The following is a 17,022-nucleotide window of genomic DNA, read 5'->3' on the forward strand; positions in this document are numbered from 1 at the left end:
CCATGAAGGATGCCATGTGGCTCCAGCTTCCTTATAACATTCTATAAAATATATTGTCCAAAGCTTGAAAGAGGGCATCAGAATTCAGGCCACCTCTCAGATGATTTAGTGGGATGACAGCATCTCATCTCCTTGACACATATGTAGAACAGTGCACCTTGAACAAAGATGTCCACAAGGAAACTGAGGCTGGGTGCCTCCCTAAGAGGTGGGAAATGTGAATGACATGGAGAAGCAAGCTGGTTCTGGGTTTCCTATTTGTTGGGCACTAATTCTATGCAAAAGGCTGTTCTTTCTTGCCATTCCCTCTTTACTCACTCACACATCAATTGAAAAATGATGTAAATTGCTCTGAAAATAAGGTCTCCTATTTATTGGCATTGAAAATAAAACAAGAGCACAATGACACCATTTGATAGAGCAGATTCTCAGCTACACAACACTATTTTTCAATATAGTCACCACCATTAGCTATGCATTTTCACTGGTGATGAACAAGAATCTGCCTGCTGTGCTTGTAAAAATCTGAACCAGTGGAGGTGACCCTTTGTTTCACAGTGCTATGGTTATTGCCCACAGAAAACACTGCCCATACAGTACAGCTTTCACTGTGCTCACATCCACTATTTGGTCTCCATAAATGTTCAGCAAGCATTAAAGAATGTCAATGGGTGCTATTTTTTCCTCAGAGAGGAATTCAGTGACACAGCTTTGCTTCACACTCGCTTACATGTCAGATACCACACTGTCAGATTGCCCCTCTGCTGCCATCTGTCGCATGGCAATCGAATTTAATGGAATACTGGTGAGAAGGTTCAACTCCTACTGCCATGCCAACATCTACCTCCGATGTCACAGGCCAACAGAATAAAACAGGAGGCATTATTTTTGGAGCAGCCCCTGTAAATGATGGAGTTTGAGGATGCGATTCCAAGTTTCCCAAAGGAACCTAAGTCTTGAAGAGAGGTGAGATATTTTTTGATGTACTATTTTTTTCATTCATTTTCCTATTATCTCTGCTATCTGTTGGCTGCTCCTTGTGATCCCTGCTCCCAAAACCCAGTTCACAATTGCCAGCTCCAGCCCTGAGCTCAGAGCCTGATGCTGGTGCATTGGTGTGCTGATGCCATGATGCCTAATCCTGTCTGGGGACAGGGAAAAAGGTGATGATTGGGAAACAGAAAGTAAGAGCAAGCAGAGTGGATTGCAGTGCCAGGGCTGGATGGCAGCAGTTGTTAGGAAGCTGTACCAGCTTGAAGAGATTGCAGAAACATCCTGGTAAAAAGGGGTGGGAAGGCTCCGGGAATTCAGGGAACAAAAAGATAGGTGGATTGGTCTGCTTCAGTATCTAGACTGTACAGAAGAACTATAATTTCACTTCTGTATATTCAGTGGGTTTCTCAAGTTGTGCACTTTTATTCCATCTGCCTGACACAGACCATTTGAGAGGTGAGGATTTTTTTCTTTAGAAGAAAATGCTTTTTTTTAGAAAACAACCCTATTCATATGTCCTTTTAGGAATTTCACAGAATCACAGAATGGGTTGGAAGGGGCCTCAAGAGGTCACCAAGTCCAACCTCCTCTGCTAAAGCAGGTACCCTACAGTAGGTAGCACAGGTAGGCATCCAGATGGGCCTCGAATATCTCTACAGGAGACTCCACAACCACTCTGTGCAACATATTCCAGAGCTCCACCATCCTTACCATAAAGAAGTTCTTTTGTTTGTTTGTATGGAACTTCCTATGTACAAGTTTTGGACCATTGCTCTTGTCCCATTGCTACACACCACCGAGAAGAGCTTGGCCTCCCTCACCATTTGCCTTCCACCTCCCTTCAGATATTTATAAACAATCAGATCCCCTCCCTCAGTCTTCTTTTCCCCAGGCTGAACAGACCCAGGTTACTCAGCCCTTCCTCATATGGGAGATGTTCCAGGTCCTCCATCATCTTTGTGGCCCTCTGCTGGACTCCTTCTACGAGGTCCCTGCTATTTTTGAACTGGGGAGCTCAGAGCAGGACACAGTACTCTACATGCAGCCTCATCAGGGCAGAGTAGAGTGGGGCGATCACCTCTCTCGACCTGCTGGCCATGCTCTATGATACAAGTGACCTTCTCAGCCACAAGGGCACACTGCTGGCTCACGGCCAATCTGCTGTCTCCCAAGACCCCCAGGTCCTTCTCTGCAGAGATCTGCATTTCATTTGATATTCCATAATGTGAAGGAAATACAGCGCAGTACTGTTATATTTAACTCAGTATCATGTGAAGTTTGTTTTAAATATGCAAAATTTCTAACTTGTTTTTTTTTCTTCCATGCTATTTTACACACACAGGAGATTAAATCCACTGTAATCTCAACAGCAGCAACACCAAAAGAACCAGAGAAAAAGTTTTCCATAATGAAAAACTCAACACAGCTTTGCTTGTGAGGCTCTCACAATACTCAATTCCTATGCAGGAAAATACAGAAGGACAAATGTTGCATTTTTTGCTCAATTCTGAGTGGTAAAAGAAAGGCAAACACTGAATAATGAACAGAGAGCTCTCTGCAAAGCATGTTGCAGTAATGGGGCTGGAATTTCTGAGCAGTTCATAATTTAGTTCTCATGTTAAACAAAAGGAGAAAGCTGAGAGATAATGAAAGGGAAACCCCATGGGGCGAGCAGACATGGCATGGACACAACTGGCCACTTTGTATTCCCACTGCCTTGGAGTAAAAGAAGGCTGAATGTATTGTTTTAAATTTCTGAGTAAATATTGGTACTTGTTGAGGTTAAACAACATGCTGGAGTAGAACCTGACAACTCTTTATTTATCCTTAGCCAGAGGACAGGGTAGGCAGTTACAGGGTGAGCATATTCTGACAACCTTTTTTAATCCAATCATGGAGAAACCAGCACAGGAATGGAAAGTAATTTATCAGGCAGGGTTGTTCAACTCATCCGTGTTCTGTACATAGAATTTTTTTAACATGAGGTTTTGCTATAAGAATATAAGCACATGATTACAACATAATAGACTAGCATCACTGGTCAGCAGAAACAGTGGTAACAAACCTCAGAAAAACAATTCTCCTTGTCAGGAGAACAAGGAGTCATTTCACATTCGAGGCCACTCACACTTGTGCAACTTTCACACAAATGCAGTGTTATTCTGATGGGTAATTTGCAAAGACAGCTTACGTCATTTGGTCAGTGAAAACATGACATGCCACCTACTTGAAGACCCTAATCTTGTATAAACACGCATCCAGTGCAGAAATTCCACACGTGGAGTTGTACACATACTGAGACATTCAGGGTTTGATGTAGAACTGTGCTGTGACTGTTCTATAATCCAGACCATGGGACATAACTGTCCTGCGATCCATAATACGGGGGAGGAAAAGGGCACGTGCAGATGTAAAAGGCAGGAGAAACTGAAACCCTGTTGGCGCCACAGCCTGGTAAATCAACATTTGGGACTGAAATCTAAATGAGAATGTGTGATAGCATGTATTACGTTCACTCCAGAAGAGCAGATCACTGAGATCAAGTGTTAGGATTCCAAGCTGTGTGACAGATACGCTCTGTGAACCTTAGCAAGTCACCAGAACTCTGGATCTTGGAATCTTCACCTGGAGGCTGGGGAGAGTGGGAAGGAGCCTGTTTCAGTAGTGAGCGAATTAAGGCCATATAGTGTCAGCCCTGTCAAACTATGAGATATCTAGAAATCTAATGGCCCATTCAATGGTAAAAAACATTTCTTCCTCATAGCTTTGAGAAGCTTCCCTAGCTGAGATTTCTCAGAGCCCTTGCAATTAATTGTATTTCATGCTTATTAGTCATGAAACCGAATGCCTCACTCATTTACTCCCGTGTAAAATGCAAGTGGCAGCTCTGTTTGGCCACTGGACACTCATCCAAGAAAAATAAGCAAGTCTGTGAGCATACAAGGATGGTCTCCCGGAGGGGGAGTCCAATGGCTGCATTTGATAGTATTCAGGAAGACTGAGCTCTGACAGGAATAGCTGATCCTTCCTAATGATCCTGAGATGTTCCATGTTTTTACAGTGGAAGTGGTTCTATAAACCACTATTCATTAGGTATTTAATGAAATTTGAGAAAAAATTACTGAAATTATGTTACATGGGCTAATCAAATAAAAAAAAAAAAAAAAAAAGGATCATTGGCAAGACCCACTACTATCAAAATACTATCGATATATTTGCTTTATATCCTTACAGAAGTTTTGGAAATCACTCTCAGCGTAAGTTGAATTGAGTTTGGATGAAAGTGAACATGATGGAGTGATAATAACATAGAAGAACATTGAAAAAAATCAACCAAATCCCCCCTACTCCCAGAAAACTTTACTTACCTCCCTTTCAGCTGCCTTGCATATAACATAAACAAAGAGAAAATCCCATTATTCCTATCCTTCCTCCATATGGATTTCTTTCTACTTTGAAATTATGAAATATTAATAGGAGATTTCAAACGAAAACAATAAGCTCCAGAAGCTTAGTGGAGGTCCTGCAAGTGCTTTGTGCAGAATTTCTCCTACTTTTTTTTACAAATCAGATCAAGGCACTGTGCAAGATGTGGTGGCAAGGCAGTCAGCTCGGGGCACTGTTTCAGAATATCTCTTTTTACTTTCCTTTTTATTCATATTTGCAGCACAGGCTGACAAAAAAAAAAAAAAAAGAATGCTTGTTTAAAGAAATAGTAGAAAAACCCTACATGTCTCTTAAGCATCTCAATTTCACAGGGACAAAAGGTAATCTGGTCACATCACAGTGTGAAAAATGGGTCCAAGGAATCAGTAGATAATTTTGCATAAGCAAGTGATCCTTTAGGTCTTTAGTCACCTGCTACATGTATTACTGTCAAGTTTACATATGTAATTGCTTTAAATTGTGCATACGTTTCTGCACACATCTGTTTCTGAAACTCATATCCATACATGTCTTGCTTCTTTCAGCTAAGCACATAATAAAATGTTTGTGGCTGTAGTTTTTCTCTTTGCATTTCACACAATCACAGAATTACCTAGGTCTGGAAAAGACCTTTAAGATCAAGTCTTATCATTAACTTAGCCTACTAAGTACCATCACTAAACCACACCACAGCCACACATCTCTTAAATACCTCCAGGGATTAGGATTCAACCACTTCCCCGGACAGCCTGTTCCAATGCTTGACTACTCTCTTTGTGAAGAAATTCTTTCTAATGACCAATCTTAGTTTCCCCTGACACAACTTGAGACTGTTGCCTTGTGTTCTGTCACTTGGCAACTAGGAAAAAAGGCCAACCCCCTCTTTGCAATCTCCTTTCAGGCAGCCGTAGAGCTCAAGTCTCTTCACCTAAGTCACTGTTCTTCTCTGCAACCACCTGAGCAACTCAATATCATTTTGTAGTGAGAGGGCCAAATCTGAACACACTTGAGGTGTAGTCACACCAGTGCCATGTACACGTGGACAATCATTTTCCTAGTCCTGCTGCTCACACTATTTCTCATGCATACCAGGTTGCCAATGGCCTTCTTGGCCACCTGGGCACTCTGCTGGCTCATGTTCAGCCAGCTGCTAACCTGCACTCCCACATCCTTTATCTACCAGGCAGCTTTCCAGCCACTCTTCTTCAAGCTGATATCACTGCTTTGGGTTGTTGTCCCAGGTACTGGATTAGCTTCATTGAATGTTATGCAATTGGCCTTGGCCCATCAATCTAGCCTATCCAGAACGCCCTGAAAAGCCTTCGTACCCTCCAGCAGACCCATCTAACTTGGCATTGCCTGCAAACTTACCAGGGGTGCACTCTCATCCGGATCACTGATAAAAATGCCAAACAAAACAATTAGAAGGAGAAGTATAAGGAAGGAAGGAATCCAGTGTCACAGCCAAATGAATACAGAAAAAATGCTGCCACTTCTCCGCTACTGTGCTTCCGGAACATTCATGAGGTTGGTGGAATTTTCTTAACCCAACCCCTTCAGCAGGCATCTAGAACAGTGGTTTTGGATTTCTAAGAATCAGAAGGGATAAAATAGATGGCAGATACAGAAATTTCCTATTTTGCCATTTTCCTGTATTTCTGCAGCCACTGCATTACTAAAACAAACATTAATGTCACTGTTGATCTGATACACATCCATTTTTCTCTTAAGTCCTTAGCACGCAAGAGCAAACCTTTTGTGTGTTTTAAATGCTTTTAGGTTTGCTTTTTTGTACTGGAGCATCCTCAGACGGCTCAGCCTTCTCAAAAGGTCTTTGCAATTTTCCCAGTTGGAAATGTCTGCTTATTTTCGTGTAATGGCTGTGCTGAAAGCTTCGTGGATGAGGAAAGAAATCTGGTTGGACAGATGCACAGATTACAATTAGATATTCACAGAGTATGCTTTGACAGCAGAACTTTTTTTTTTTTTTTTTTTTTTGTAAATTAAGGGAGAGGCTCTGCTTATGCTTTTCCTGTGCTCCCTTGAAAAATCAGTAATAAATGAAATTATTTTCTAATAATCTCTAATTGCTACAGAACTACCAATTAATTCACTTATAAAACAGCAGTCTTAATCTATAGCCTAAGAAGGTTTCTTAATATTAACAGGGAAAAAATGCTCTAATGAAGCCTTTCATTTGTCTGATGTAAGGTGGACTGACACTAAAGAAAACTGGAGATGTTCTTCAGGGAAATTTTCAGAATTAAAATAAAGCAATAGCAAGTATTATTTTTCGGTTCAAGTGAAAAGTCAAGTTAACCACAGGAAGGGAAATAGCAGGAGCTGTCAGAAACTACAAATATTCTGAAGTTTAGGGATAATCCTCTAATGACCCTTGTAAGTATAAAGGTAGTAAAAAAAGAAACTTTAATACAAAACAAAAATGAGAGTTAACCCAGAGATTCAAAGGAACAGTCACTAAAGGGGTTCTGAATTTATAGTGAGAAATTCCAAGAGATGCCGGATCTTCCTCTCAGATGTAGAAAGATCTAAAGGTCTTTAAGGCTGTATGATAAAACCTCTTTGTGAAGATGAAAGAAGTATTCTTTATATTACATTTTGGTTTGTACATGCATCATCATGGGCCATGCTGTGAAGCTGAGAGCATTCTGAAACCCCACCACACTTTCAAATGACTGCTTCGAGTTTTAATGAACTGGGTGGACTTTCAAAATTTGTTTATTATCCATTTGCCTCAAATAGCTTGGGACTAACAAATCACAAGCCAAGCTTGCAGACTTTTTATCTATCACCAGCACTAGCCCAGGGGAAGCAAGAGAATGTCTTTGAACAAGGATTGATAAGATGTCTATTGACTGAGGATAAAGCCGAGCCATGCTGAGAAAGCAAAGCAGTTCATGGTGATTTTGTACAGCTAATGTCTGATTGGCGAGAAGGCGCTTCTGAAACGTTCTAAAATTAAATCTGTCTCAGTGGCATAGATGGATGCAAAACACTATTAAACACAAGACCCAGGCAAAGCAGTGTACCCCTATAATGTTTTCTATAAAAGAAAGCAAAGAGCAAATACACGAATGGCTGGCCTTAGGTCAAAATTATTCTGCCTACGAGCCCTGGATTTCTATGATAAGTAATGTAACAAGATTGAACTGGGATCACCAAGTTGTTTTCACTCAACATTTTTGCTCTAGAGTACTCATGTACTCCAAAGCTACAAAGCTCTGACAACTAGAGTATTTACTTTATTGAATTTTCAATTTTCTGAACAGTGTTGCCATCTACATACTGGAATTTTATTTTCACTGGTGCTGGCAAGCAGGAAGAGGCCGGGTGTCATTTCTGCTTTCAGAATATGATTGGTACTAGAAGACAAAAGACAAACTGAAAGAATGTTGCAATCGGGAGATGCTCGGTAGCTGGAGCATATATAACTTCCTGACTGCAGGCTGTCAGTACCTCCTTAACTAAGAGAAAACTGAGTCTGACACAGACACGGGACAGACTTTAACTTCAGGAATGTCACATTTAAGATTGTAACTCATTTAACTCCTGGAAACAAAGAAAGCCCAAAGGAGCAAAGCCCTGGCAGTGGTCACTGAAAAAAGGCGCTGAGGACTAGAAGAGACATTTTACCAACTTTTCAAAGATAAGATAATGCATCAAAGACTTGTTATGAAGTCTAATAAAGCGTTCAGGAAAAAATCAAATGATAAGTTATGATGCATGCAGGATTTCTCATAGAAAAATCCCTCCATCCTATTTTCTCCATCCTGCTTCCCCAAAGATGGTGCCTCAGTACTGCCAGCAGCCCCAGAACTGGGGAAGGAGGAGAAGAGTAAGCATGGGGCTTTTCCCTCATAGGGCACTGCAGGACATACTGCACTGGATGAGGCTACCAGGACTACTGGCCCCCTCAGCCCTGGGGATAAATCTTGCAATGTGTGTGACACTGACTCATGTGTCCAGATTGGGTTCCACTACAGGGATTGTAAGGAGAATGAAAAACAGCCTCAGCCATTTGTCTGCTTTAAAAAATGAAAAAATAAGACAAATGAGACAGGTAGGAGTAAGCAAGCCAAGTCAGTCCCCATTCCAGCCTTTTATTGCCAGGCTTATTGCCTTGGTATTTCATGAAATGCTTTTGAAAGTGGTGTACTTTAAAGTTTAGCAAAATAAAAATGCTAATCAATAGTCTCTCTATAGGAGCAACTACCTTATGCCAATTAAAGCGCCTTAGAGAAAAAGAGACTTCTAAAAACCAATTTTATATCTTACAGTGGGTTTCGGGTGGGAGAGGGACTGAAATCCAATTTCCCCTAAGGGAAGATTAGCGAAACACGATTTAACAGCAAGGTCTGCATGTAAAAGGATGCGGCTAATATGCCTGTCTAGCTGCCATGTTGTAAGCCAAGCTAGCAGCATTATAGAATCTATTAGGGCGTCACACACAAATGTTACGGTTTGATCAATTCCCACTGCTGGCACTGTTTTTTTTAGTTTTGAAAGCAGAAAAAAGAAAAAAAAATCCTTACACGAAATAACATGCCATTGCAGTGTTAGACTGCCTGCTTCTGTTGCACTTAAAACTACCTAAGAGAAATGTTTGGAGAATTCTGGCTACTAAACTGGATGAGAAAATCCATGATTTTATACAATATGAATAGTGCAATATATTTTGCAAGCACGGTGACAGTTTACTAGATCTCTCAAAAAATGAAGCCATGAGATAGTGTCTGTGACGAACAGTGTGCAACCAGTGCCACAACAAGGATGCAACAAATGAGGGCTGTATAAAAACTGGCTTGAAAAGAGAAGCAGAAAAGCTGGACGTGTGAAGTATATAAAATTGTGCACATACCAAAGTCTAAAAATAAAACAAGTTAAGTCTGCCATGCCTCCCTCTGGCGGTTACTTCACAAAAACGATGGCGGTCAGTCAACACTCATTTATTTAGCTTGGGCAAAGAGCCAGGATTTGAAGTGAAAGGTTCAGCTTCTCTACTGGCAGATGATATTATAGAGGATGTTGTCCATCTGATGCTGTCTGTATGGGGGCTGAAGGCACAGCACGCTGCTGTTCCTGGTCCTAATGTGTCAGAAGATTTGATGGAAAGCATCCTAGAGATCCTGTGAAGCGCAGGGTCATAAGTAGAAATTGCAATAAAAAAGCTAAATCACTGTTATAGTAAGTATGGGAAAAAATAAAAAAAAATCTCCCCAACAAAGCATACCAAAAAACTACCACCACCACCAGAAAATACAGCAACAACCTTCAAACTCAAAAAAACACTGAGAGGAAGACAGTGCATGTACTTAGAACTCACGAATAAGACTTTGTAAGCCTGGGTTCCCTGAGGATACATCTACACCTGTAACTTCAACACTGATAGAACAGTCTTCTGCTCCAGAACTCAGCTGTCTTTGCTGAAATGCCATTCCCATGGTTTTGTTTTGGGCCAAATAATATCCCAAGAGGACAGGGACCTCTCTCAATAAGCTATTTACACACAGGCAGAGTGTCTGAGAGGTTAGCACAAAGGATGAGGGCTGGCCTGTGCCACCTAGGGCTCTGTACTAGGCAGTCATCTCAGATACATTTAGTTTATCAGCAGAGACACAGTCTGAGAGGTTTAATGCACCCAATACATCCAGGTAGCACCGAGTTCAGAACCAGATGTAGCAGATTCTCGTATGGGAGCACAGGATGTCTAACAAACTTGCACGCACGCCAGAAAACTGTGTCTGTTTTGTGTTCTGGACAAAAGACCCAAGAAAAAACCATTCTCAGCATTTTCTTCTTCTCTCTAAGAACTTGATTTGCCAGCAGAGAGCAAATGGGTCCTGGAGGGCAAGCTGTGCACGATTCAGAGCGTAGCCAAAGGGAAACTTTCAAAGAAGAGATTTTAAGTAGCTCTGTGACTAGTTGAAAGTTATGCTTTTCCCCACCTAATTTTAATTTTAAGGAACTGTTAAAAAATTTAGGTTGGACGGGACCTCTGAACTGTTCAAATAACTTCTAAGAGAAATACAGAAGCCCAAGCCTTGCATTTTGGAAGAAATACTTGAAATCAGACGTAACCATGAGGAACCTCTTCTCCTTTAACTATAAATAAAATGAATGGGTAGACAAGGCAAGGCAGTGTGTAAGAAGCACCAGGCTAACAGCTCCGCATCCAAAAGCCAGATCCCTGTGCTAACCAGTTGCTAAAGTTTGCTCTACAATCAACAGAGCAGATGGCCAACCCTGTAGAAATGCCTCTTTCTCCACTGATGACAGATTGAGACTGGGTGCTGCGCTATTCAAGGGCTAGAAGTGTATGTGGAAAAGCAAGACCAGCACTTAGAAACACGTTCAAGAACCTAATAATAATTTTCCCTGCTGTAGCTGAAGTGGTTGAAGTCTCATGTAACAGTATGGAGCCTGGCTCTGTAAATGCCGTTGACCAGGTAAGGCAGTTCAGGAAGGACACAGTCACTGATTTTGGTGACAAGCACTACTCTGGCTGCCAGAGCAGAAGGCACTCAGAAATCACAGCCTGCTTGGGGCAGTGACCTTTTACTTCTTCCTTTCTTATTCTAAATGTTATCTGTAAAGTACCTGTATGTAAATAAAAATAATGTAACAGTAATGCAATGGAATAGCTGTACAAAGTAAACAAAGGTAATGCCAAGGCTGGGTGTAAATTTTCGGTAAAGGTTGTAATTCTGAAGGCCCCGATAGGGATCGTTATATCGAATGTGTCTGAGTGGCTTCATAAGAAAGCTCCTATAATGCTACGATTGACTTCACACCCTGTTCCTTTCCTTACACTTGTTTGATTCTGCGTACAAGTCAGTGTTGTTCATTGGGTCTCTGAGCTTATGGAGGAAATGGAAAAACAATATCAATATCAGATTTAAAAGCCAACTGTTTGACCGTCATCCAGGCTTGCATCCAAAATATTGAAAAATTAAAAATATTTTTTAAAAAGTCTTCTCTAAGACAAACTTGGGCAGAGCTAATGAAAAGACAGTCTGACCAAATCGGAAGTATTTTACACATTCTGGAAACCAAGCTGATGAATCAAACTTGCAAAAGCCAACGAGCCTCAACGTGGCTTATTTCAGCTTCCAAGCAGACACATGCAGTCACATCTGACTTTGGAGAAACAACAAACCAGAGATTACCACTGTTTGCATATGGCAGTGCCTCGAGGATCAGACGCCCGCTGTGGGAACTGCTGTCAGGACATGCGGTAGGAAGGAGCCCTCTCCTCCCAGCATTTGTGATTTATTGGCCCAAACTCGCAGCAGATGCTGAGGTTGTGAATGCAGAGCACGATGCCTGTTCAGCACTGCCCATTTCAGGGTGTGGGTTATGCTCAGCAGCAAACTCAAAATGTAACAAATGAGATAAGTGTAAAATGGGATGGCTGTTATCTAGTAACACAAGGAATCTTATTTACATCCAAGCACTGTCTTTGAGATGGAAAGACTGAGCTCTGGATACCAAGAGGTAATTCATGAAACCATACCTGGGTAGCTGGAGGAAGAGGGAGTCTGGGGGTGCAGTGATGGCCCTGTCACCTGCAGGTCCTCTGTGCTACAGCAAACCCAGGCTACCTTTAAGACCCGAGTGGTGCGGTTGATACGGTGGAAGGAAGGGATGCCATTTAGAGGGACCTCAACAGGCTAGAAAGGTGGGCCCAGGTGAACCTAATGAGGTTCAACATTGCAAAGTGCAAGGTTTTGCACTTGGGCAGAGGAATCCCAGGCATCCCCACAGACTGGAAGGAGCGGTCCTTGAGAGCAGCCCTGCAGAGAAGGACCTGGGGGTCTTGATAGATGAAAAGCTGAACATGAGCCAGCAGTGTGCTCTTGCAACTCGGAAAGCAAATGGTATCCTGGGCTCCATCAAAAGAGGGGACACCAGCAGGGACAGGGAGGTGATTGTCCCCATCTATTCTGCTCTTGTGAGGCCCCATCTGGAGTACTGTGTCCAGGTCTGGAGCCCCCAGTACAAGAAAGACAGGGAGCTGTTGGAGAGGGTCCAAAGGAGAGCCACAAAGATGACTGGGGGACTGGAGCACCTCCCCTATGAAGACAGGCTGAGGGAGCTGGGCTTGTTCAGCCTGGAGAAAAGAAGGCTGCAGTGACCTCATTGTAGTCTTTCAGTACCTAAAGGGAGCCTACAAACAGGAGGGGAATCAACTCTTTGAAAGGGCAGATAACAGCAGGACAAGGGGAAATGGTTTGAAGTTGAGGGAGGGAAGCTTTAGGTTGGATGTCAGGGGAAGTTCTTTACAGAGAGAGTGGTGAGGCGCTGGAACAGCTGCCCAGAGAGGCTGTGGATGCCCCATCCATCCCTGGAGGTGTTCAAGGCCAGGTTGGATGGGGCCCTGGGCAGCCTGGTCTGGTATGAAATGTGGAGGTTGGTGGCCCTGCATGTGGCAGAGGGTTGGAGCTTCATGATCCTTGAGGTCCCTTCCAACCCTGGCCATTCTGTGATTCTGTGATTCTGTAAGACCATTCTCTCTATTCCTTCTCTGTGCACATCATTTCACACCTAGTCTGTTCCATTTTTTTTCCTTTCATGTATCCTGTCTAATTGATTCTAAGCTTGGTCAGCTTCATAATTAATTTATGTGCATGAGATCAGCGCCATGATGCGCTCAGCTGGTATGCAGGAGAAGGGGTGGGAGGCAAGGGGAGCCTGCTGGCCACATGTGTTCCTGGGATAGGGACATGAGCCCAGGGCTGGAGGCTGGGGCACACCTGTGTGCCACCAGCCCATCTCTCGTGGATGTGTGCAGCAGGAGAATGAAGCAACACAGGAGTCTCTTTTCTTCCCCATTCTTTTCTCTTACCTTCTTTTGTTGTGTTTGTCTGAAGAACAAGAATAATCTTTCAATCTGTAGCTGAGCTTCCTCAGCTCGGCATTGTTCTCTCTGCCTGTAAGGATGTCTGGCATTACCTGAAAGGTGACTAAGCAAAGTGTTTTGCTTTTCAGCTCCTTTTTAGCAGTCCTCCAGCTTAAGCAAAAGGAACGCTTAGGCTCTTCAGTAAGGGGGTGATGTAAATGCCTGGGTGAAATTAAAGTACCACAGATTATCAGAATGAAAAATATTATCTTTCAGGCTGTCCTTCCTTTTGCTTTACTCGCTGATCTCAGTAGAAGATTAGAGAAGGTTGAACGTCCTTTTCAAACTGCATCTGTGCTAAAGCTGTATCGCTTCATTTTTAAGCTGTTCGTGGCATTTTCACTCTTAAAACTGCTACGAAGACTCAAATCAAACTAAGGGCAGCGCATCTTGGGAAGTATATAAGAACCACAGGGATATGGGATATGAAGGGCCCTCATGCTACTCCAAAACACTCCAGATGACAGTTAATAAAAAACAACTGTCCAGCATTACCCAGGGCCGATGAGGTGTACAGCTATAGGTGTGGTCACAGAGGATGTAAAAGCCTCTGATTCCTGATCACCCCAGGCTATTTTCACCAAGGAATCTCACTGCAGCCAGATTCCTGTCCCCCTCTCCCCCTTTCCACTTGGATGTGGCATTCTCCTCTTCCTATATTTAACCACAGCTGCCAGCAGCTGCTGTGTTTTCCCCAGGAGACAGTCAGCTGCGTGAATTCTAAGAAAAGTGTTACAAGCCCAACAGGTGCTGGACCTGGCCAACTCACATCTTCCAGTGCCAAATGGCTGCGGGGTGCAACTCTTTCTCTGCAGTACAGACACTTGCAGAGCTACTTTGATTTACAGTTCTCTTGAGCTGGCTTTATTTTAGATAGAAGCTCAGCAGAACAAAACACATTTTCCCAGGAAGCTGTGAAAACTTAAGCTGGAAGTGAAAACTGGTGATGCCCAGGAGTTTCCTTCCTCTCTTCCTTTGGCACATTGCAGCTTTCTTTCCCTACGAGTCATAAATTTCAGAGTGCACTAGGAAGTATTCTATGACTTCTGATATGTAATGACATGTCAGGCTGTCCTAAAAACTGGATGTTTCACGCGTGACTGAAGACTGGACACAATGACCCAAGAGGCCCCTTCTATTTAGCTTTGCATTTCTAAAACTCACAGCAATCCAAATAATAACTTTGTATTCTTGCAGCTTCACAGAATCACAGAACCATACAGTAACCCGAGTTGGAAGGCACCCACACAGGCCACTGAGTCCAACCCCTGGCTCCACACAGCAGCACCCCAAACCCAAACTGTGTGTGTGAGAACAGTGTCCAAATGCTCCCCGAGCCCGCTGCCCTTGGAAGCCTGCTCCAAGCCCACCACTCTCTGGTGAAAAACCTCTGAAAACTCTTCCTAATATCCATTCTGAAGCCAAAAGAAAAAAAAAATTGTACATTCTTTGTTTCGTTCATTCTATCTTGAATGGATGATGTTTCCCACAGTGCCACCACCTGCTCCTCCAGCTGATTAAAAGCACACACACTCAAGGCAATCATGGGGATGGTTCTATCAACCATGCCCAGGGTTCACCACAGGAAAACAGTGGCTTTGAGTAGCTGCTATGACATGAGATGCTGATAAAGATCGTACAAGCCCTGTTAATATATGAGGGTCATCTGTATGGAGGTATGTGAAGCACACATGGGTCTGAAGAAACTGAAGTTGGCCAGGACAGAGGCAGTTTGATAATGGATTCCTGGAAGTCAAACTGGGGAAAAGGGATTTCAAGTAAGACTAAAATATTTTGTTATTACTCAACAAGTTAACAACAAAGAGTAGCCTCGGAAGGAGTACATCTGAACAACTGGGAGCAGGCTAGATTCTCAGTACAAATCAGTGAAGGTTCATTGCTTTTATTGCATTGCCGATGGTTTACACCAACTGAAGAGCTGCCCACTGTGCGTAATTTCTCTGGATCAGAGTGAAAAAGCCATTAGGTTACATGCTCTTTTAATTGCTAATGAAACTGCAATCAAGACTACTTCCAACCAGATTGTAAAATGATCTGGTTCCTGTTTAAAATCAACAAGGCACTAGGCCATCTTATCATACCACTGAGGAAAGGTTTAATAGCTCCGGTAGGTTAGTTACTATAGATATTCCAATGCCAGCGAAGATTTAATACAGGAGAAATGTATTTTATTTTGAGGTCCACCATAGTGTACTAAGGTGATGTTATTGCACATGCTGACTGCAGCTCCTTCTGCATTGCTACAGATAGCTGCTATACTTAAGTTGGACATTAATGCTAATTTACAGTGAAATGCTGGCTGAATTACATATCATCTCCCCATGAGACTGTAATGAACTCCCCATAATTAATGTTATTAATCATGGGCCTAGTGCAGGGGGCACATATCCTGCATTTCATGTCAAAGGTTCCTATTAATAAACATTTCCATTTTCCCAGTTGATGAGTGCTAACAGCCTGCCAGAACCCTTTCTGTCAGTCAAGCCTGTCTCAGCTTTACAACCCATAATGTAGCTCAGCTCCATGCAGGTAGCTTTTCAATCAGATGTGGGGTGGTCAGCACTTTGCAGGAGCCACAGAGCAACCTGTGTGATGCATCAAAGCTGTGTTTGCACTGACACAATTCTACAAAAAGTCTGCATGGGGTCAGTGGGACCGAGCAGTGGCCCCTCTATCCCCACGTGGTGAGACATGAAACACAACAGATCTGATTCAAACACTGGAGAAAAAGGAGCCTCAGAACTGAGGTTCTGCTTTGATTTTAACTCTTGCTGATACGTGTGGGTCTGTGCAGTAAGTCAGCAGCCCAAAGCTACCATATCATCATGGCTGCTTTCTTTTCTGAGATCCTGTTTTGCTGTAGCCAGCAGGTGACTTTTAAATTGCTAATAGCAGTTTCAAAAATCAAAGTTTTTCAACACCAGGAATGAAACAAACTCTGGATCCTTTTCCCACTGCTGCCTGTAGCTTCATTCAGATGAGAACATAATTTTTTATGTGAAGTTTTTTGCACTTTTTCCTTCCTATTATTTTTTAATAGTGATGTGATGTTAAACCATAGAATTGTACTTAATAGTTTTTTCTTCTATGGAAAATAATAGAAGCCTCTGCTGAAGATGGCTCTAAACTTGATATCTCTGACAACATCATAGTTTTATTAGTGTGTAATCTGTGGCTTTGATCTGTTGTATCAATGCCTGTTTGAGGAGCCAGGAACCTATGGAATCCAGAGTGACTGTGCACACAAGACTAATAGAATCACAGAATCATAAAACCATGAAGGTCAGAAAAGACCACTAAGATCACCAAGTCCAACCATTGACCCATCCCCACCATGTCCCCTGACCACGTCCCTCAGTGCCACATCCCCACAGTTCTTGAACACCTCCAGGAATGGTGACCCCATCACCTCTCTGGGCAGCTCGTTTCCACTCTTACACAGCATTACCACTCTTACACAGAAGAAATGTTTCCTAATATCCAACCTGAACCTCCCCTGGGGCAACCTGAAGCCACTACTTCTTGTCTTACCACTGTTACCCAGGAGAGGAAGCAGACCTCCACCTCGCTACATCATCATTTCAGATACAGGGAGTGATGAAGTCTCCCTAGAGCATGTATATAAATGGAGATAAACAGTTTGAGATAATTTTATCTTTTTT

The 17,022-nt window shown here is 42.7% G+C and overlaps 1 protein-coding gene across 2 annotated transcripts in view; it reads right to left on the reverse strand.

Moving 5' to 3' along the window:
- KLHL29 (kelch like family member 29) overlaps nt 1-17,022 on the reverse strand; it is a 403,260-nt gene that overhangs the window by 106,516 nt on the left and 279,722 nt on the right. The window lies entirely within an intron of this gene.

The sequence above is a fragment of the Centrocercus urophasianus genome, unplaced genomic scaffold (genome assembly GCF_019232065.1).
Source record: "Centrocercus urophasianus isolate 14NV4802_14NV808 unplaced genomic scaffold, USGS_Curo_1.0 seq_10, whole genome shotgun sequence".
Lineage (NCBI taxonomy): Eukaryota > Metazoa > Chordata > Aves > Galliformes > Phasianidae > Centrocercus > Centrocercus urophasianus.